Genomic DNA, 22,369 nt, shown 5'->3' with positions numbered 1-22,369 from the left:
CTGGCGAAATACTAAACGTCCGCCCTGAGTACCTAATAAATCCTGCCTGAGCTTTTTATTGAGGAGAATTTAATAAAAACAACCATTGCGGCTGAGGGATTTTTCATCTGGACAGAACATAGGGGTACAGGACAGCAAGGTTGGGGCAAGAGGAAGCCATTTGAGTTTTGTTTTTTTTTTCCAAACAGGACTTCTTCCCTTCGGAAAGCAAGTGCGGTGGCAGTGTCAAGGATGCCTGTGTGTTTGCAGCAGTTTCCTTCCAGAAGCAGCTGTAAGTGCCACCTCCAGGCCATCTGGCCAATGTGAGGAAAGGAGGCTGCAAGGGCTTGGCAAAAAACAACTTTCTGTTCCTCTGGTATCCCCTGATAACTGATCTCAAGTTATGGCTAAGGACTGCCTTATCACTATCAGTGGCTGTCAAAAATGTATAAGCATATTCATTTCCCTATTCAATTTAATTGGTATTTTGGATTTGACACTAGAAAAGCAAGTTTGACTTGCCTGTTGGAGTCCAAGGATACCTCCAACAAAATTCTAGACAATAAAAGAAAGGGTAAGTGTCTGAGGGGAGGGGGCACTTACAAGTTATTCCATTTAATGCTAATTAGAGGCTTCCAAATTCATTTTGGGGCAATCAAAGAGCAAGAGCTCTATGCATGGCTTTTTAAAACACAAAGAAAATCGAGAAGAATGGGCTTCCCAATTTTCCTGCACATAAACTTCTAGAACAATTTCTATTGTTGATACTTTAAAAAAAAATCTTTTTCTTTTCTGTGATGTGGTCATTTAAACTCATAGCACAACTTATGGGTCCCTCTACTTCCTATTTTTTAATTGATCTTGAGGTTATTTTCAAGTCACTGGGCTTAATGAACAAATATTTTAGAATTTCTTCCTTTATATACACTCATTCCTGTCTCAATAAAATGTCCAATCAAGAATTCATATGTGTAGAAAATAAAAAATAGAAGTACATACCCTTAAAGTGAAGTTAGTTGTTTCTGTGATTTTATAAAATCCATGGACCTCAAGTTTGAGTATCATTGTTACAAAAAACACAGCCATTCAAGCCATGCATGACACAATTACTTGTTAACTGGGCAGTTTTTCTTACAGAACATGGGAATATGGGGACAGAGGCCATGTCATAATGATGCAGGCTCCATGTCACGGACCAGTATTGAAATCCTAGCTTTTCCTCCTCTGAAGTTGGGTTACTTTGTCCGTGAAATGGGGATATTCTTTCCAAACTAGCATGATTGACATCATGTCACCAAAATCTCGACAAACGTATGGGTACCCAACAAATGCTGTTGATTTATTTCACTGGGGTACTTCAACAATGAGAAGTAGTTAATCAACCAGGTTAGGGTTTGAAATTGGTGAAATCTCAGAAATCACCCTGATGCGACTTAACTCTGCTCTGCCTCAGTTCCGTTATCTCTAAAATGGAACTAATATCAACGTTTTTGAAACTGTGAAAAGAATTAATGCACATTAAGTCCTTAAGAGATTTCCTGATGTAAACTGTGGACCTGGGGTGAAAACGGTGTGTCAGTGTAGGCTTATCAATTATAACAAGGGGGAGGGGGCTGGGTGGAGCTGGGGTGGTGGGGCAGCTGTCGGGGGGGCAGGAGCTGTATGAGAAATCTCTGTCCCTTCTACTCAATTTTGTTGTGAACCTAAAACTGTTCTAAAAGAAATTAAGTCTATTTTGAAAAGTTTCCCTGCACATAGAAATACTGCAAAAATGTTGGCTCTTACGATTTACAAATAGTGCTCGAAAATAACTGAAAGCAGTTTGTGAATCTTTACAAAGAAGAACTTGACTGTTATGTTATTCTGATGATGGAACTTTCATTTAGTTTAGATAGCAATGCCTTTTTGTTAACCTCAATTTTCCTTTTTGAGTATTATATCCTTTCCGTGCCCAATTCTTGCTGAAAGGGGAAATGGAAGTAAAAACCTTTGATGTTTTCCATTTTTTTGATCATTTGGTTTCTTCTCTTTTTCAGAGCAGTCTCTTTTAGATTCTTGTGAAACCTCATCTGTTCTTCCCTGGACAAAACGTGGTGTTTTCATTGTGTTAGATAGGCTAACACTGGAGAAAATTCAGCAGATCACAGTGCACATCTCCAAGTTGCAATGTGGGGACGGACAGTTCAGACGTGGAACTCTCAGGTATTTGCTGGACTGGTCGGTGTAAGACCTCTCATCGGTTCGCATAAAGGTGTATTGCTATTCAGATAATGTCTTCCCCTGCTCAACAAAAGGTTGTTGTACTGAGCTGTGATTGTGACAAATGATTTACTATTAGGAACATTCTGTAATTATTGTTCGGTGGGACCGCAGACCGATACATCATTAACATGATAGACGGCCTTTTATATCAGCAAAAATAACTAAATTAATAAAAATGGCTTCATTCCAATCCCTGTCAGAAAGCCAATACTCAGAACAATCAAGTAGCAGTGATACCTAAGAAAGCCATAGTTTATATCCACCAACAAATCAGGTTTTATGCATAAGCAATAAAATATTTGTATATATAATCTCTGTAATATGGATCTGTATAATATAAGAGATTTTATGTAGATAAGCTCTAAACAAAAATATAGGATATATAAATATTTTCTTCCAAATGATTTAGATTTAAATTTTTGCTTTTATGCAATTGGATTGCAGTTTTAGAATATTAGAATTTGCCTTTGTCATCTTTTCTTTCAAGACGTCTTAAGCATTGAGAAACATTTTAATGTAGATTCTACAGACTAAAGTTTTGTTTTTCCTTTCTCTTATTTTCTTCTCTTTTTCCTTTCTCCCTTTCTTCCATCCTTTCTTTACTTCTTTCTTCCTTCTTTCAATCCTTTCCTCCTCTCTTTCTTTTCGTCACCAAACCCCTAATTTATGCTTTAAATCCTTAGCCTCACATTTCTGACATTTCTACACAGAATGAGAGGAAAGAAAGATCTGTTTCTGAGTACTCTGTTGAAATAGACTTATAGAAACAAAATGCAGGCTACGGGCATTGATACAAAACCTTTGAGGTCCACCTAAGTAGAAATCACAATTACATTTCTAGGTTTTTTTTTGCACTTTAGTACTTGAAAACAAATTTCAATTAAAAAATGGACAATTATAATAATGGGGACCTGCATGGAAATCTAAGACTAGGAGCTCTCAAGAAATCAGAGAAAGGATAAAACAGAAAGCAACTGTTTTCTATTATTTTCTTCCTTACTTATTTTCTCTCTTTCAGTGTATTTTTGTCAGCAATCTCATATCCAAAACTCTTGGGATGAGATGTATCCTGTAATTCAGAACTGTTGTGATTTTGGAAGATATCTTGGCCACAAAGCCGAATACTATCTGCCATCACCAGGGGATCTAGGGTGGCATCCATTAATATGTATGCGACAGCACATATGAATACACACTAACTGGGATAAATAAAGATTGCATCGTTCACATAGGTGTGGGTCACATTTTGCTACAAATGAAATCAATTTAGTCAAAAATAAATGTTGTGTAGAGACTTTTAGATTAAGGAATTGCAACTGAACTGTTCAAACCAACTCTAAGAGTCCTGTTAATTTAAATATAATCTAAATTCATCTTGTGTGATTCCATTCACTTTGAACACTTTTTTAAAGACTTTATTCTTTTAGAGCAGTTTTAGTCTTACAGTAAAATTGAGAGGAAGGAACAAAGATTCCCCATATACCCTTTTTTTTTTTGAGACAGGGTCTCGCTCTGTCACCCAGTCTGGAGTGCACTGGCATGATCTCAGCTTACTCTAACCTCCACATCCCAGGTTCAAGTGATTCTCCTGCCTCAGCCACCTGAGTAGCTGGGATTACAGGTGTGAACCACCACACCCAGCTAATTTTTGTATTTTTAGTAGAGACAGGGTTTCACCATGTTGGCCAGGCTGGTCTCAAACTCCTGACTTCAGGTGATCCATCCTTCTCGGCCCCCCAAAGTGCTGGGATGACAGGCATGAGCCACCACGCCAGGCCTCATATACCCTCACATTCTCACATGCGGTGCCTTGCTTCCATCTTCCACCAGACAGGTGCCTTTGTTACAACTGACGAACCTACAGTGACACATCATCACCACCCGAAGTCCACAGTTTACATTAGTGTTCATTCTTGGTGTACTTTCTGTGGATATTCCATTTCATTATACATTTGTCCTTTTGCACATTCTGACAGGGTTGTTCCACTCTTTTTTTTTTTTTTTTAATAAGAGACAGGGGTCTTGCCATGTTGCTCAAGCTAGTCTGGAACCCCTGGGTTCAAGCCATCCTCCTGCCTCAGCCTCCCAAAGTGTGGGGATTACAGGTGTGAGCCATCATGCCTGGCTTTTTCCACTCTTTGCAGGAGCTTGAAAGTAATAGAAATCACCACTTAATGGATACTCAATAAATACACGTTATTGGTTGAGTAACATAGTATTGTTACTGGTATTGTAACATAGTACCCTTTTAGAAATAGTAGCCTTTTAGAAATGTGCTCCTGTGACTTCATACTTCTACAGAAGTTGCAAGGATCTAAACGCTTCAAACTCTGATAAACTTTACTCACTGACAAATTTATTCTCAGAAATGTTCATACCTTTGTGGAAAAGGTATAAAAATAGTCTATAATTGTCTACATAGTAGATATTTTATTAAGTAAAGACATTGTTGTCAAAGCCAGATTTCTATCTAAAATGGTTTTGAAAAATATTATCGTAGCTCAGTTCTTCCAATGCCATTGGCATAAGTGAAATCACTGTCAGTGGCTGGCTATAAAGGGAAGAGTTGTACAGAACTGTAGCTCAAAGGTGCTGAGATGATATGAAACGTCATTTTCATTTGGAAACTAAAGAAGGGAAGAGTATTATCCAAGGTGAGGGAGGCAAGCAGGTAAGGTATCCAGTGCAACCTTTCCTGGGTAGTCAGCGAGAGAATCACGCAATTGTTTTTATGGCTAAAGCTTGATTGAGACCTATTTTAAAACTCGTCTTTTCTGCTTTGGCCTTCTCTTAAAGGAAGACAAATGCCCTTGAAAAGGAGTCTTAAAAGTATGATTCACGGACTTGGGAAGAATTACAGGATGCAGACAGCCTAGAGTGGTGCCTCCTCCCCGCAAAGGAGTTCACATTTCCTTCCTCTTAATCTGAGTGAACCATTAAAAAGTTAGTCAGTTCCCTGGAGGCTCTTCCCAAGGAATCTCCTAAAAGGAAATACCCTGCACTGGAAAGGTAATTTACCTAGACAGGATTTAAGAAACTAAGTTTCAGTTCAGAGATAACCAGTGACTTTATATGGGCTGGTGTATTCCTCCTTTTAAGGATTCTCCCCTGAAGTTAGTTAACAAATCAAGAAGGTAGGCAGAACAACATCAAGAAAGAACACACAACCCTTGCACATTTTATTTATTTATTTTTATATGCAATTAAGTCCTCAAACGGATAGTTTCACTGCTGTTGTAATATCAAACTGTAAATATGCAATACATTGATTTTTTTCTTTTCCTGAAAATAGGCTCGTATTCAAACCAGAAACATTTTGTGTTCTATTCTGAGAATGTTTTTAATTATTTTAGCTAGTGGGAAAACTCTTTTCTTTGGGATAGGGATGTGGGAGGGGAACAAAAATCTGTGCTCTGGACCTTAGGGAGTGCTGCGGTAATTCAGTTTCTGAGGTCTTCAGGAAGCCGGGCTTAGGAGTTGATTCCCTTTTATGGCTAAATAACTCTTATGAATTTGTCTTTTCAAAGTCCACTGGAAACTGGAAAGAGGAGCATGATTACAGAAAGCTGCAGCTGTGAATATTTGCGAAGCAGCTTAGTTTCCCATCTCTATCAATTCCGTCTCCCCTGTCCCCGCCTCCAGCAACTAATATCTTAGCATCTTATGGAGTAATATGATAGAACTGTCAAGAATGAATGAGGACTTTGGGCTGTATTAATTCCCATCAACAAACTAATGTCTAATGTTTTGTAGGCTACAGATAAGAAGTTGACCACTGCGTTACCTTTGTCAATAATTTTTGCATATTCTAGGGTTAGGTTCACGGAAGGAATTTTTTCCTGATGGTCGTGAGAATGCTGTCAAGATTTTGTTGCTCAAATAAGATCAGAACATGCATTTGTCGTTCGCACACTTTTTCCTAGAAGAAAATGGAGAGGAACTATAAACATGGAGAAACGTGGAAAAATGCAAATGCTGGAGTTGGAGGTGGCTTATATAGGGAAGTCTCTGTATATTGAAACAAATCAGGGAGACTGGGCCAGGCCAGGCAAGAGAGGACAGCACATTCTCATCTCTTACTTCTTCTGAAATTGGAAGTACAAGATTCTGAACTTCTGGTGGATTAAACGAGAACAACAAGCATCTTTTTGCCTCAAGAAACTTAATGTTTTGTAGCCATAGGGCAGGATTCCGATACCATACTTTGTTATCACAAACTAAAGACAAAAAAGAAAGAAGTTTTGAGAATGCCTGGATTTGTATGTTTCAATACATAATACAACTCTTTCTGTGTGAAATGAAAGGCTGATCGTGGGAAAATGTATGATTCTATTTATAGTCAAATTTAAATTATCTGATTATAGGGCAAAATTAGGACAGACTTTAAATCTGCCCTTTTAGTGTCTAATTTGCCACAAAAAATAGTAAAACTACTCACGTTTGATGAGCATCTGTCCTGTTATTTCTTATCCTATGAACTATGAAAAAGAACTAAGAAAAATTCCCCTCTGTTTTTTTCTTTTCATAAAACTCAATCCAGGGCTTGCATATTATATTCACATTTTTCTTTTGTGCTTCCTTTTGTATGTTTTGGCCACACTGGCGGAATTTTCTATGATAAGAGGACCACCAATCCAGTGTGCGTGGTGTGGGGTTGGCCCGTTGAGTGGGCCCCACTGGGCCTCCGGGGAAGAGGGCCAGGAATTCACAGGGCTTGATTACCACCGGGGCTTTTTCTGCTTTTAAGTTAACTATGTTCTTCCTGGTAAATCAACACCTCGACTTTGGAGATTTAACATCAGCTCTGTGATTGAGCAGAAACTCTGAAAAGAAGACGTCCCAGCAATGCCTACCTGACCTTTCTCCAAGCTTGTTATAAGGAAAATAAAAAGGTGTCCAGGAGAAAGGGAGTCGTTGGATGTGGAACTACTAGGGGGACTTAAGTGTTTTTAAACCAGCTTCCACAGTGACATAGGTAAACAAAAGTAAAAGTGTCTTCATGCATACAAGATAAACATTTATCATTTAGCTTTCCATTTTGTGTCCCTAACACTTGCATGTGCCTGCCATGCATATTTTCTTTTTAAAAAAGCATAAAATTAAATTTACCAGGATGCGTCCAATTGTGATTTCTCTATTTACTTCCTATGATCTAACACAATCTGGTAAATATTTATGGGACACATATGCCATTAAAGTGACTGGGTTATATGTTGGTGACATGAAGATAGAGTAGTTAATACTTGAGATTGGTCAAATGGCTCAGTTAGTATTCAAATTTTCTGTTCTTAATATGGTTATTAGCATTTTCTTTTTGATAGGTTTGGTTTTATTATTGTAACCAATTTTTTATCTCTCCTTGTATCTATGGCCTATGATGTGTGATTTTCACATGTGACTTAAGGAGATAAGTATATGAACTTGTCCCCTGACTTAGGGTTACCCATATGACTTGCTGTGGCCAAAAGAATAAGGTAGAAATGACAGCATGCCCTAAGAGGCATTGCATGGTATTGCTTTCTTTCTTATGCTTATGCTTAGCCATGAGAACATACCTGGGCAGCACCGTTTGTCCCAAGGGGAAGACAAAGAACATAGAGAACAGAATCAGCTGAGCCATCCCAGCTCAAGCTTAGCTATGATCAGCTATGTCCCAACTGATCTCCAGATGCATGAGTGGTCATAAACCCTAGCAGTCTAAAGCCACTGCCTTTTGGAATGGTTTGTTATATAGCAGTCACAGTAAGATTTATTCTTCCATTCATTTATTAATTTTCAAACATCAGTTGGACACTTTCTAAGCCCCAAGTTCCGTGGCAGAGGCCTGAGATAGAAAGTGCAAATTTCCAGGGAAAACAGAAAAATGGAGCAGTAAATAAAATTGATGCGCAAAGTGCTGAGATAAAAGTGTGCCTTGGGTGCTATGGTGAATCCTTAATAGGATGGTATAAGAGGCATTCTGGAAGAGGGATAATGCCACGCGAAATTTTAAAGAGTGAATAGGGATTAGGAAGGTACTAACATTGGATTTTGAAGAGAAAAAGAGTAGAAGGGCATTCTAGGCAGAGAAAGCACATTGCATTTGCAAATACCCTCATGCTGAGAAGCAGCCTGGTGCTTTGAGGCCTCAGCAAGGAGCCTGACACAAGCAGGAACAATGCTTTGCATATTTTTTTAACTCAACATGGTACTTAACATAGGCAAGTCAAGTATGGTCAAGGGATGGCTTGGCAGTACTATTGGGCACTGTCTTAAGTAGAAACTAGAGACAACGTCTAAGAAAAGTCACCTTAGGGATACCCAGCATCCTATGTGAATTCAGACCTAACTGCTTGAGAATGTCAAACTAAGGCAGGAAGTCTTTTGATTATTTGTGGTGTTTTTCTCTTCACTTCCTGCTTTGATCCTATAGCACAGGAACTAAAGTATTCTAAGGGAAACTACTTCCTTGGTATTTTTGGCGTGCTCTTACCAGGAAATTGGTGGAAGTGTCAGGGGTACCCTTTTCAAGAGATTTCCACTTAAACCACGGGTGGGGGTGGGGGGTGCATCCACTTCCTAACCATTTAAGGCTTTAGTCATTTGTGGTTTGCACATTTTCACCATCATAAAACTTCATTGAGAAACAGTTAGGAAGTCCTTAAAGGTCCTATCATCACTTTATCTTAGCTGCCAAGTTATAACTCTGCCATTTATATGAAACTATTCTTTAAGTAGAGAGATCTGAAACATAAGTATGTTCCAGTTGGAAAGAGGCTCTGAGGTAGATCACCTGGCAGTTTTCCCCTCATTTACCAAGTTGGAAGGAAATGCTCTAAGGAAAAAAATATATATATTGGTTCAAGGTCCCATTAATTAAGGACAAAAATGGAACTATACCCCCTGGTTCCCAAGCTGGGGGTGCTTAGCACCACTCAGCTCATGGATTCTCGACTTTTTGTGCTGCACACATTAAACCTGAATCATGGACAAAACTTAGAGAAAAAAACCAAAGTGTTTCAAGTGTCTTAGAGCAAGAAACAACAAATCAAAAAAGAAAATCGCAATTGGAATCTTTAAGAACTGAAGGAATTTGCTTTTCAGGTATCAGGCTAATTTTAGAATGATAAAACAATTAGTAAATTTGACATGTAGGTGTATCAAGTAGGGAAAGATAAGGAGGGGGAAGAAGAGGAAAGAAGACACTACATTTTTAAATTGAATTGAATGTTCTGTGACTTTAAATGAAAGCTCTTCTGTTGTTGGGCAAATAAATTTAAACCACTTAACACGGCAGAGCAGGTCAGGCAAGCTTATTGTAGTGATCATAGCATTACAGCTATTGCGATTGACCGCTGCTCTCTGGAATCACCAATAATCAGAGACCGCAAGCTGTGTTTGCAGAGAAAGGTCATCATTCATTTTTTTCAAAGCATTAATATCTTTTGTTTGTTTGGCTCAACATGAAACAGGAATCGATAGAGGTAATTCACAGAGCAATTAGCCCCTCATCTGTCAAACGGCATCTGGGTGTATTTAACAAAAAGACCTTTGGAAAGGTTTAAAAAGGAAGAAAGTGCCTGTACGATCAACAATTTATATTTTCTACATGACATGTTGTGTATGTATCTGTAAAAAGGGGGGCCTTGGGAGTAAGAAAATATACATAAAGCATGCTATAAATCTACACTTCAGTGTTATGATGTTGCAGTGTAGAGATAGACCCTAAAAAGCTCAGATTACATCCTCATCCTGTTCCCACGAAGACAGCAAGCAAGTGGCATTTGGGGTCTTTGTATCATGTTTGAACACAGCCGTGGTACATAGATTTCTCTGCAAAAAGACTTCCAGGAAAAAACTTATTGTGGACACTGTAACAAATTGGAGAGGGTCAAGCATCAGGAACAAATGTTCCCTTTTGGCTTCAAAGCCTGTGATTTTTGTGCTGGGCTAGACTGCTTCCGAGACAGGTCACAGCCTTCCTGTGCTACCTATCAGCCGGCTTGGGAAGAAGTCATTGATGGAGACATCTTTCTCACTGCTCACCAGCGGCCACACCACTCTTGTGTTAGCCCTCTGTCTACATCTAATTTGCCAATATTGGAATGAAAAGCAAAACGCAAAATTAAGTTAAAAGACTTTTTGTACTCTCAAAAATGAATTGTGATCTGGATCTGTTTTTCTTCACTGAATTTCAAATGTGTGTACTATGGAATGAATGCAATACGTATCAAAGAAGTGGACTTAAAAAAAAATCAGCTTAGAGACTTGTCTACACGTTTACACGAATGCTGTTACTCTCAGCAGGACCAGATGTATTTTTGAAATGTATTTTCTTTTCAATTCTGGCTTTTTTTTTCCTTGGGGTTTTTTTTTTGTTTGTTTGTTTAACTTTTCTTTCTTTCTCCCCGCACCCCCACCCCAGCCTTCTGCCTTCCCTTTTATTTGGGTCTTCTCCCAGGCCGTAAAATGATGGCTAAAAAAGAAGTCATGAGATGTAAAAGAAAGTGACAAAAGTTTTGCTTACCTTGTGACTTGTTTTTGTTTTTGAATTTAACTTTTTTTTCTTAATATCAGAGCATTCCAACAGGTTCCTTATCTATCTCTAGGGCTCTTTCTGGATAACTGTGTCTTACCTGAAAATTATGTAATATACTTAATTTAAAAAGCAAGCAGGCCAGGCACAGTGGCTCATAGCCTGTAATCCCAGCACTTCGGGAGGCTGAGGTCACCTGAGGCAGATCACCTGAGGTCAGGAGTTCAAGACCAGCCTGGCCAACACGGCGAAACTCCGTCTCCACTAAAAATACAAAAATTAGCCAGGCATGGTGGCACATGCCTGTAGTCACAGCTACTTGGGAGGCTGAGACAGGAGAATCACTTGAACCTAGGAGGCAGAGGCTGCAGTGAGGTGAGATCATGCTACTGCACTCCAGCCTGGGCAACAGAGAGAGACTCTGTTTCAAAAACAAAAACAAAAACAAAAACACAAAAACAACAACAACCACAAAAAACCAAGAAGCTACAATTAACTTTGAGTAGAGTCACACTGTGAAGAAAATATCAAAGCAAAAGACTGAAAGAAAATCCTCAAGTAATGTTGTCTTAGAGTGGAGGGATTATGGAGGTTTCTTTTGTTTCATTCAATTTCCCTATTTTCAAAATTTTCTTTTCTTTTCTTTTCTTTTTTTTGAGAAGGACTTTCGCTGTCGTTGCCCAGGCTGGAGTGTAATGGCACGACCTCGGCTCATCACAACCTCCACTTCCCTGGTTCAAGTGATCCTCCTGCCTCGGCCTCCCTAGTAGCTGGGATTATAGGCATGTGCCACCACGCCTGGCTAATTTTGTATTTTTACTAGAGACGGGGTTTCTCCATGTTGGTCAGGCTGGTCTGAAACTCCTGACCTCAGGTGATCCGGCCGCTTTGGCCTACCAAAGTGCTGGGATTACAGGCATGAGCCACCGTGCCCGGCCTTAAAATTTTCTATAATAAACATATTACTTTTTAATTGGAAAAAATAAAACATTACTTAAAATTAATGCATTAACACAAATAAGACAATCATGTTTTTGTACATGCGTTATATTTTATACTGACCCCAGATGACCACATTTTTACTTTTTATAAACACTGCCAAACACTCTACAGAATTCTGTAGACATCTTATAGAATTTTTCTGAGCAAAATTAAAATCAGTTCTTAGAGTCTCATGAAATTGTACAGAGGATGTAAAACTGAAGTTGAGTAGAATAGCAAGAAGTATTATAGCTCGTGGTAAATCTAATTTTCTGAAATTATGACATTCTGTTATAAGAGAATTTCATTGTCAAATATATGGGTTCACCTTATTTTTCTGAAGTTGGAATTTAATCCTGGAGACATTTTGACACAGTATTTTCTTCCTTCCAACTTTTTTTTTTCTGTTTATGTGAGCTGTGTTAGAAGTTTCCATACATTCACTACATGGCTTCCTTTAATTAGATGGATTCTCTGTAACCCACAAACACTGGCTAATAATTGTTTTCCAGACTTCCAGTTACTAAAGCAGTCAGCAGTTGCCTGGGCTCTATTTTGCTTTCATGAAAATGCTATAATATACTTCAACAGCAGTCCAAATCATCCCACCTTCCAAGTGGTTATTCACAAGCAGGGGTCATTATTTCCTTGTTAGACTGTCTTAGGGGTGGGTCTGGTTTCCACGGGCTTTGCACATTCTTCTGATTTGTAAATCAAACCTGAGTTACAAAGATGGACTGCCACCTCCTCCGGGCTCTGCTTAGTGTCACAGGGGTGCAGTCCATCAGACAAACACCTCATAAGCATCAGTTCTGGCTGCCTTCCAGGGAAAACCATGTCATGCCATTGAATAACACTTAGGACCCAATCTTTCATCCTCCTCCTCCATAACTAAATAAATTGGGTAAAGGTCTTGCCCTGTCTCAAGATAACAAGAAGTTTAAAGAACTTACTAGTGTTTCATGTTGCAGACACTATACTTTAGAGGAGTGAACAAAAACAAGATGGCGGCTTCCCTGAAGTTCAAAGGCAGTTCTGATAGCAAATGAATACTGACAATCCTTCATGTTTCCCTCATGGGCACAAATAATCCTGCTGAAAACAGGAAGGGGATTTGGATTGAGAGCTGAAAGAAAATGAGCATAGACTTTTCTATCACTATCCTACTCAGAACCTCATTATATAGAGCAGGGGTCAGCAAACTTTTTCTGTAAAAGACCAGAGGGTAAATATTTTATCCTTTGTGGGCTATACCACTTTCTTCACATCCACTCAGCTCTGCTGTTCTAGTGTGACAAAGGAGTCATTGACAATCTGTAAACAAAAATAAGTTTGATCGGGCTGTAAGAAAACTTTGAAATACGAATTTCATAGAATTTTCATGTGTCACAAAATAATATTCTTAAGATTTTTTTTTTTTAACCAAACATTTCCAAGTGTAAAATTCATTCTTGGCTCACAGGTGATACCAAAGCAACCATGGGCTGAATTTGCTTCTCTGGTCCCAGTTTGCTCACTTTTGCTCTAGAATTCAGAAGTTCCAGTCCACGCTTGTGAATCAGATTTTACAGAACCAAGGGCCCTTCTTGGCTCTCTCTCAGTGTAGTGACAGCTGCTGTTACTGTGTAACTATCATCTCACGTGAATAAAGGTGTTTTTCTTTCATTTGAATCTTATCTTTTGTTATTTGAAAAAAGGCTCATTAAACTTTTTAAACTCATTGAATTTAGAAGAGAGTCTTAATTATGTGTGACTCAGGCATTAGGGGAGAATATGCATAACCAGACCAAATTAAACTGCACAAAATCATGTCTTTCTATTTCAAAAATAGATATTTTGTTTTCAGGTAAAATGCAAGATAGTCTAAAAAGGCAATAGAACTTTAAATGACTGTTTATTCAGGCAACAAATATATAAATAATTGGTAAATGATTTTGGAAACTATTTGGTGACAAAAGAAAAGGGAGGGATAGCATTAGGAGATATACCTAATGCTAAATGACGAGTTAATGGGTGCAGCACACCAGCATGGCACATGTATACATATGTAACTAACCTGCACATTGTGCACATGTACCCTAAAACTTAAAGTATAATAATAATAAAATTAAATTAAAAAAAAGAAAACGTTCCCTTTCTAATGCAAGTTGGAATAAATCAGAGTACAAACTCTACATTTATATGTGTATATATTTTATATAATAGAAAGATATGAATTAAAATGTTAACAACATTTATGGAGATGGTGGAATTACTTCTTTGTGCTTTTTTCTTACTTTTCAAATATTTTGCAATATGGTTACTGCTTGTATTTAGGAAAAAAAAAACAACTAATGTTACAAGAATGTCTTTTGCTCCCAATTTTTAAAAGTGTTTTCATGAAGAGACCTACGCCTCTCTAGCAATCTTGGACAAGGGATCATGAAATAATCGGCATGATTCATTGACCGCTGGAAGGCTTTGTGATAGCATTGAAGATAACCTTCTGTGAGCTCATAAAAATAATTACCTGAAAGTTGTACAAATTCAGCATTTTTATGACATGCAAATAAAGAAAAGGAAGGAAGAACGTGAGATAACACAAAGTAAGATCTCATAAAAGGGACAGCAATAACTATATGTAAAAAAGAAATAATGGATGTTACTAAGTTCTGTAAAATTTTGGCAGATCAATAGAATTAAATGAGAAAGAGCTAACAAACCTCCCTCCTTTGCTATTCAAATGATGAACAAAGCACCAATTACTCTCTGGCATGAAAATCTTATTTATATTTATGACCAAAGGTGTTTTTTAAAAGCTTGCCTTCATCTTCCTTTGTAAATTTCTTAAAAAATCGGCTGAAGCCAAACAATGAAACTTTCATTCATGAGAACAATGTAACAACAACAAAAATTCTTCCATGCATTGTTTAGTGGATTTTTTATTTCAAATTTTTTTAAAAAGCAGTTCTCAACCCACAGCCTAACCCATCATTCCTACCTATGTATTTATTCCTAGTATATTCTAGGCATCACCAGGAAGGGATACATAGGATAGTTTATGTTTTTCTTAATTTAAAGAAAAAGATCTTGAAAGAAGCTATGAGAAAAAAATGTTATATTAAAGATATATTGCTAAGTGTCTAGTTTTAAAAGATCGAATATCAAAATGTATTTATTTATGTGGTTCACCACTCCAAGATAAGCAAGTGTATGAGAATAAAAGAGCTAGTGGCTTCTCAGAAGTAAAATAGTGACATTTTAGGCATTTGATACCTTTTGGCCTGAAAGCTTCAGACTTGGTCATTAGATGTGGCATGTCAATAATTTTAGAATGAGGATACTAATAGAAATACAACTGAGAGAGGCGTTATTGGGTGTATCTTCCCTTCTCTCTCTTTCCCTGCTTCTATTCCATAGAAATCTAGTTTCCGAGTAATCTACTTGACTGACGGACTTGTAAGGGAGAAGAAATTATAGCTGCAGGACCCGTCCACTTTGCTTCACCTTATCAAATGTACTCACCAATTTATGTTCTTAGCACTTTTCCCAGTCTGACAAGAATCAGGACCATTCCAGGGCTTTTTGAGCACTCCTGTCTCTTGGGATGGTGACCTTCTATCTTGACAATTCAGATCTAGTCACCAGTACCACCCACAGGCCACTGATAGATTTTCAGCCTGCTCCAGGTGAATGAAGAGGGAATGTGATTGCAGACTTTAGTTTTTACTCCTCCACGTTCTGATTCAAAAATGCACTTTAACATTCAAAACTCATCTACAAAAGATTCAACTCCCCATCATTAGCTGCTGATTAAAAGCTTATAATAAATGAAGGAGATGGATGCTATGTGCGGATGATGTGCCCCTGTCCCTTCTAGTTGGGGACATACCAATGGACTCACTAAATTTATGAAGCTATGTATGAGCGCTAAGTGAGTTCTGCAGAAAACATTCTTAAAAATTGAAGACTTCATAATTTGGCAGAGAGAATCATGGAAGACTTTGTAGAGGAACTAAGATGTGAATCAGACCTTAAGGACGAGTAAATTTGGATGGGTACCCAGAAGGAGAGGCAAGAGAACGTAATGACCTGTGTTGATGACTACTGTTACATTGTATCTAAGGGCCTCTGTGGGTTCTGCAAATGCTGTCCCATTCTGTTCTCATTAGATGAGGAAGCTGAAACTCAAAGAATATACAGTTTTCCAAAGATTGCACAGCTAAGAAATATGGAAAGATGGACGCAAGCTCAGATTTGCCTGATTCTGAAGCTTACGTTCTTTTCGGTGCACTGAAATGTATCAGAATGTTTTTTAGAATGCAGACCGACATGAGCAAGAGTGAGGAGGTGTGAATAAACATAAGCTTCAGGATGACCGAGCTTCCTTCCTGGAAACAATGGTTGGGATGAAGCAGCGAAAAAAAATTTTTTTTCTAGGAAGAATTTCAAAATGAGATTCCACCTGCTTAACAAGCATTTGTCAAACCTGAAATTATTTTCTGATTGCAAAAGTATTCCATGTTAATTGTAGAAAATTAGAAAACTATAGAATCACCAGCTAGAATCAACCAGAACTAGCTATTGTTAATGTTCTAGTGTATCATCTTCCAATCTTTTCATAGTTTTTCTCCAAATATATACATATTTATGTATATATTAGTTTTATAAAATTAAAATTTTGCTTTCTTTGTATTTTGATGTCTGAATTAGTAATATATCACAACCATACTCCATGTCTTCTATATTCTTTGGAAACATTTTAAATAAATATAGAATATTGCATCCTATAAGTTACCATAGTTCATTAAACTTCTATTATTGAATGTTGACATTATTTCTAGTTTTTCTTAATTATAAATAATGTCTATTTTATCTTATAAATCATTTATCTCTGATTTTTCCTGAAAAAACAATTTTTTAAACAAAATTTCAGCTTGGCTTATTTCCCATTATGTAGCTAATTTAAATCAAAATTTAAATTGCATGTTATCCTAGGAACTGAAGCTCCGATCAGACTCCTGAGGGGATAAACCAACATCCTAGCAGAGGCTTGACCCAATTACTGTCATCACTTTAGGAAGTTAATCTCTTCCATATCAGAGAGAGGAGTGGAGGCAGAGAGGTTGAAGGAGAGATTGAGGAAGAGGGGACAGAATAAGAAAGAAAGAAACACTAGTTTTCTTCCCTCAGGAATCAGATACCTGTTCTCCCGGTAGGCAAGTTTTATTTTATTTTATTAAAAATATCAGACTCCATGGTGGTCCTGAGGGGAGGTAGAAAAGACTCTTTAGACTGTGTCCAAGTGGCTGTTTTCTTTTTTAAAGCCTAGTAACATCACAATGATGGATTTCTCCATTTGGGAGCATCATGCAGTGAAGGAAACCACCTGGGCTTAAATCCCAGTTACTCAGTTTCACAGCTCTGTGGCTTTAGACAAGGCCTTTAATTTCTCTCAATCTCAGCATCCACAGGGTAAAAGGAGATAGGAATGCCAACTAAAAATCTTTGGATCCTGCCAATTAAATCAGATTACATAGCATCAGGCAATCACAAACAACTAGCTCTTTCCTCCTCCCTTTCCTCCACCCTTCTGCTCACTGAAAACAATAATTTTTTTCTTTTCTTTAGATTTCTTCATTGTAAAAAGCAGAGTTCATTCATTCCAAAAAATTTTAAATCTCTTGGCACTGAGAATTCAAAGCATTGTCCACGCCCTTACAGAAATCACAGTCTAGTGAAAACTACAGGAAAGCTAACATAAATTACAAGGTCAAGAGAGAGAGACGTTGGTACAAAGTCATGTGTTCCCAAATAAAGGAGGGCCGAATTTATTGGAGAAAGGGGATCAGGGAAGTGACCCTTGATGAGGTCTTACAAGATGGGCACTTGCTCGCCAAGCAGCGGAAGGAAAGTGAGCATTCTTGGCATGGGGTAGCCCTTACCCTGTGGTAGTGAGGAGAGGGTTATTGGTCAGCAGAAGGGCCTTTAACAGAAGCTAGAAGTTGTTAAGAAATGCCACTTCCTCTGCAGAACCCTTTCTGGTTCCTCATACAGGAAACCCTCTACCGCCTTAGCACTTTAATTGCACTACATCTGTGGATTTCTTTGACATTTACTACTTCCTGCTTTGCATTGGAGATATTTGTGTACATATTTTACTTTCATTATACCACTAGAGAAACAAGAGACTGTTTTATCCTTTAATCCTGGTATTATCTGTAGTACCTTCAACTTTATATATATATATTTATAATACAATTTATTTATTTTAAAATTTCCCAAAGTGTCCCCATTTAGGGGGTCACATTAGACACTTTGTCCCTCAACCTTTGGGTTTATTTTACTTATTTTATTTTTTTAGAGACAGAGTCTCTCTTTGTCACCCAGGCTGGAGAACATTGGTAGCTCAAGGTAAACTTGAACACCTGGAATCAAGTGATCCTCCTGCCTCAGCCTCCCAAGTAGAGTAATGAGGCTACATGTAAGAACGATCATGCCCTGTTTTTATTATTTTCTTTTTTCAGAGATGACATCTTTCTACGTTGCCCAGGTTGCTCTTGATCCCCTGGCCTACAGTGATACTCCTGCCTTGGCCTCTCAAAATGCTAGGATTACAGGGGTGAGCCATCATGCCACGCCTATATAGACCAGGCATGGTGGCTCACCCCTGTAATTATATATATATATATATATATATAAATTTTATTTATAAAATCACCCCTGCAATTTCTTAAGAAAGCCTATATGTTTCACATTCATTCCCTTCATTATAGTGGGGCTCTTGGTCTTTTTACTTACAAAATTCATGTTGGGGAAGTTTGCTTTTGAACTTCATACTGGGGAATACTTTACATATGAACTTCATATTGGATACTTCTGAACTTCAATATGAACTTCATGTTGAAATGCAAAGCATTCGTGTTATAATACATTGCATCCCAACCATTGGTAGGTATGTAACTCCTCCTTCTTCATTCATGAAAATCAGCTGAACAGGTTTTGATCTTGCTATCAAAGAAATGGTTTTCTCCTAATATCATAGATTCTTCAAGAATAGATAATTTACACCCCATTCAATTTAGAGTTCCTTGGGCAGAGTCTATGGCCTGACAAGGAACTCCAGGAGATTGTGATTTGCTAAGTTCCCAGCAGGGATGGAGAGTGGCTGGGGTCCTTTATGGTTGTGTGGCCAATTTAGGGACACTTTGTCCCTCAGCCTTTGGGTTTAACACCCTTCAATCAATGGACTATAGTTGGTTTCAAGTCAAATCTGCCAAGAATACTGTTAATATTCACCTCATGATTTTGGTTATTATGGGTAGTAATATAAGCAATACTATATTACAATAATATCATTTATAACGGCTTACATTTATTGAACATTTGCCATAGCCAGGCACTTTGTAAACACTTTGTCAATACTAACTGAATTAACACTCAAAGTAATTCAATGACATGGTTACTATTAGCATTCTCATTTAATAGATGATAAATTGGAGGAGAGAGAAGTTAAGTATTTGTTACTTGCCCACAGATCACACCTGGTAAGCGAGGGACCCTGAATTCAGACCAAAAACAATGTTGCTGTGGAATCTGGGCATGTATTCTTTATGCCATTTCATTAATCCTTGAAATGACCCAATCAGGAAGACATTATTCCTCCCATTTTATAAACAAAGTGCAGAGAGTTTAAGTGACTTGCCCAAGTCCACACATTGAAAATTGGAAGAACTAGGCCGGGTGTGGTGGCTCACACCTGTAATTCCAGCATTTTGGGAAGCCGAGGCAGGCAGATCACCTGAGGTCAGGAGTTCAAGACCAGCCTGGCCAACATGGTGAAACCCCATCTCTACTAAAAAAAATACCAAAAATTAGCCAGGCATAGTGGTGGGTGCCTGTAATCCCAGCTACTCAGGAGGCTGAGACAGAAGAATCACTTGAACCTGGGAGGCGGAGGTTGCAGTAAGCCGAGATCGCGCCATTACACTCTAGCCTGGGCAACGAGAGAGAAACTCCATCTCAAAAATAATAATAATAATAAAATAAGAAAAGAAAAGAAAATTGGTAGAAGTAGGATTTAGAGCTCAATCTTTCCAACTCTAAAGCCCAAGTATAGGACTCTAGGCTCCCTATTTCTGTTTAAGGTTTAAAAACCTGCTGGTTGTAAGTGTATGGTATCTTCCATGTACCTATGGGCATTATCAGGAGATAGTTTTCTAGGATGAGGGAGAAGTAAATAAGGTGGTATCCTAACACTAGTATTTTATTCATTGAGACCAACTGAAGCAGGATTTGATGACTCTATGAGTGAATTAATTTCAGGTTATTTGAAATATTAGGAACATTTCTTACTGATCCACTGCTCTGCCATGAAAACCATAGCACTTTACCGTATTTAGTTATGGTCCTTTCTTGAGGCTATGGTTTAGGGACAGAAAGGGGTCAAGAATACAGGTAAAATAATGAGAAGGAAATGTTCTAAAGGAGTACAGATCTAGTGTGCAGTAGGTAAGAGCATGATCTTCCTTTGGAATACTGAATTGATATAAGTCGAAGACTAGGAAAACCAAATATGCCTTCACGTTCAGAATCAAGGTTGGTGTGGGTGCCAGAGCCCACAGGCCAAGGCAATTAGACCCCTCCTTGGGTTTGGTAGGAAGTGGAGATGTAAGTAGCTCCTGGTTACAACCTCAGGGTTTGTGTTCAATAGGAAATATGTGATAAATGAGTGTCAACGAATTGATACCAGTGAATTCATTCTTTAGAGACACCTAAGTGGACATCTTCTTGTTTGGTTATGATAGTGATCATGTTTATACTCCACCAAATATCTTGGAGTTTTGAAAATGGCCTGATGAATTTGCTGACCACAGCAAACTTCTGCTAATTAACCTGAAGTATCTATCTCATGTTTTTCTTTCCTTCAATTAAATCGTCATACATCACTTAACGTCAGGGATATATTCTGAGAAGAACATCATTAGGCTATTTTGTTAATGTGCGAACATCATAGAATGTCCTTACACAAACGTAGATGGCATAGCTGACTACACACCTAGGCTGTATGGTATGGCCTTTTGCTCCTCGGCTATAAACATGTACAGCACTGTATGCAATTGTAACACAATGGTAAGTATTTGTGTATCTAAACATATCTAAACACAGAAAAGGTACAGTAAAAATCTAGTCTTATAATCTTATATGACCACTGTTGTTTATGCAATCCATTGTTGACTGAAATGTTGTTATGCAGCCCATGACTGTATATGATAAAATTGTCAAGTTATCATTTTATTCCCTGAGGTACCAAAAGAGACTTAGCAGAATGCATAATGCAAGGTATGATTCCTTATCTATTTTGAGGATGAAACCAGTGATGTGTGTTTATTTATAGGTTGTTCTTACAATTGTCCCTCTTAAATGAAACCTGACAATTGGAAGGACGTGCAAGAAATGACAATGAGTGCTCCTAAATAAATAAGGTTGTATGGAAGCAAGGAACTTTCTTCCCAAGTACATAACTGAAATTGACAAAGCAGTCACACTTTGCTTTGTAACTATCAACAACTAGTTATACAGCAAATAATCCCTTAACAATCTAATTATATATTCCTGTTGCTTATATTAAATTATTGAATAGTTCAGAAGGCAGTTATTTTGGTTAGATTGGCAGGTAGGGTAGTTAAACTCTTAAACCTGTAACTGGTTTATTGAGTAAGTTAAAATTGGATATGAAACAAAACAGGTTCTATTTTGTTGATTGTGATTTTATTTCATTTTCCAATCCTGACCTTCAACCATGTTATGTCGGAATCCCGTTTCACATTAAAAAAAAAATACCTTGGCACTATCCTACAGCTTTTCAGTCCCTCATAGCTAAATTTAAAAATTTAGCCTATTTTTAAATTAACGTCTCGTATTGGTTTTAAATTTCTTCTACTCCTTTCCACCGATGGCTTCTAGAACAGACTAGACCCTGGCTGCTTGGGTTAGGAAAGGGAGAAAAGAGTTTTCCTCTACCATCTCATTCTTCTCCCTGTTCTTGGTCAAGCTCTTCTGGTGCTCCTGGTCTGACTGGGACCAGGAAGAATTGAAAGCACATTTGGCTTCCCCTGTCCTTGAATGACCTTCTAGTGTTGAAGGGAGGATGTCAAGCACGAGGGAGAAAGAGAAAGGATTTGTCTAAATTGCTAGGTCAGGTTGGGGCAGAGTCTTTGGCTTCACTGATTCTCTTCAGCAACTATCACTCATGATGTAGCCTTTCTCCCTGAGTTGGTGGAACTTAACCACCAGCACCTTTTTCTAAAGATCTGTGCATTCCTTTGACGTCTCCAGAAGTTTTTATCCCCCTCCAGATTAGCCTAGCAGCCTTCTGAACCGTTTAATCTCCCTACTTTCTCAGGTGGAAACATAAGAACCACTGAGTCCTCTTTGCACACTCTGAGGGCCAAGGAAACCACTGGAGGGTAAAGAGAAAAGATTCCTCCATCATCTTCCCAGGTACATTTCACACCTCAGCCCCAGCAGCCCCACCCTCATAGGCCAACCTGACTGGATTCCCAGTAGACTTCTTATGTCTGATGTCCTCTTTTGACCAATCTTGGGCACAGTCTTAATGGACACTTCACTTTGAAACTGAAGTAGGCACAT

At 38.1% G+C, this 22,369-nt stretch overlaps 1 long non-coding RNA gene across 1 annotated transcript; it reads left to right on the top strand.

Moving 5' to 3' along the window:
• Nucleotides 1-204: 204 nt before the first annotated feature.
• Nucleotides 205-3,314, top strand: LOC129014303 (uncharacterized). Its single transcript, XR_008494190.1, has 3 exons — nt 205-271; nt 2,016-2,181; nt 3,260-3,314. It is a non-coding gene; the product is annotated as an uncharacterized LOC129014303 (long non-coding RNA).
• Nucleotides 3,315-22,369: the final 19,055 nt, after the last annotated feature.

Source organism: Pongo pygmaeus, chromosome 16 (assembly GCF_028885625.2).
Source record: "Pongo pygmaeus isolate AG05252 chromosome 16, NHGRI_mPonPyg2-v2.0_pri, whole genome shotgun sequence".
NCBI classification, from domain to species: domain Eukaryota; kingdom Metazoa; phylum Chordata; class Mammalia; order Primates; family Hominidae; genus Pongo; species Pongo pygmaeus.
Note: the sequence above shows the minus strand (reverse complement) of the source record. Positions and strands in the feature narration are given on the sequence as shown.